The sequence below is a fragment of the Arachis ipaensis genome, chromosome B10 (assembly GCF_000816755.2).
Source record: "Arachis ipaensis cultivar K30076 chromosome B10, Araip1.1, whole genome shotgun sequence".
In the NCBI taxonomy this organism is placed as follows: domain Eukaryota; kingdom Viridiplantae; phylum Streptophyta; class Magnoliopsida; order Fabales; family Fabaceae; genus Arachis; species Arachis ipaensis.
The window spans coordinates 47,755,172-47,756,417 of record NC_029794.2 but is presented as its reverse complement, the minus strand read 5'-3'; positions in this window follow the sequence as shown (position 1 = coordinate 47,756,417).

Below are 1,246 nucleotides of genomic sequence, written 5' to 3'. Positions count from 1 at the left end.
TTGATTTTATGATAATTAGAGTTTAAATTAATTAAGAATTTTATATAATTTTTATTATAATTAGAATATTTGGTATGATTAAAATTAAAATTTTGATAATTAAAAAATAGTGGAAATTTGTTAATTTAAATAATTAGAATTTAGTTCATCTATATAAATTAAAAAAAAGTTAATTAATTTATCTTTAATTTTAAATTAGAGTAATTTGTTTAAAACCGATGAGTAAGTTGATAAATAATATTCTTAAAAATATTTTTAATAGACTATATTTAGTTTTAAATTACTATTTTAATCTCTAATTTTATTAAAATATCTATTCTACTCTTATCCGTTTATAAAATCTCTAATCCTAACCTAAAACTCCTAATTATTTGCCTGAGTTAAGAGTCAAAATAGTCCCTGAAAGATACCTTGATATCCATTTTTGTCCCCAAAAGAATAAATTAATCGAATTCGTCCCCAAAAGATAATCAACTTAGTCACGTTCGTCCTTCTGTTATTTTCTTTACCAATGGTGCTAACAGAGAATGATGTGGCAGTTACATTTTTTTTTGGTTAAAGCATGGAACTAAGCAAGTCCAAGCCCAGAAAAACGAACCCTAACCACTACTCGACCCGATTCTCTACTAAAACTCCCTCACTAATCGTCTTCTCCCGCTCCTTTATGGTGGAACACTGCGCGAATCCTGTAACACCCTACCACACAGAGCCTTATGCTTAAGTCATAAGACAGAGGTGGCAAGGTATTACGACCTCTAAAAATAAAATTTAGTATATGTAGTAGTGTGAAAAAAGTTTATAACTAGGAGCCTCTGGAGAACATAGGGTAAAACAAAATCGTAAATTGAAAAATGCAACACTCCGATCGATAATGTGATGGAACAGATAAAGGATAAGCTAACACAAGTATATATATAAAAGAGTGCCAAAAATACGAATATCAAAACTCAAGATCCGATTGCAAAGATAACCGGTTCGAGCATAGAAGTATACTTATATATAAGGTAAGGAACCTAAAAGAAGAATTACAAAACCTGTTCTCCAAGATAACCTCTAAGAGGAGTCAACACAGTATATGTATATAGTGGAGATAATAAGTATCTAAGTAAATACCTAAAACCAAAATAAAGTCCCGAGAGCTAAGAATCTTCGCTAATCCAGAAGTCTCCAGCATGCCTCAGCGAGGAGTGATAAACCACTATTTTATGGTTTATCTTGTGCTCAATTGAGTGATTTTTATCTACTC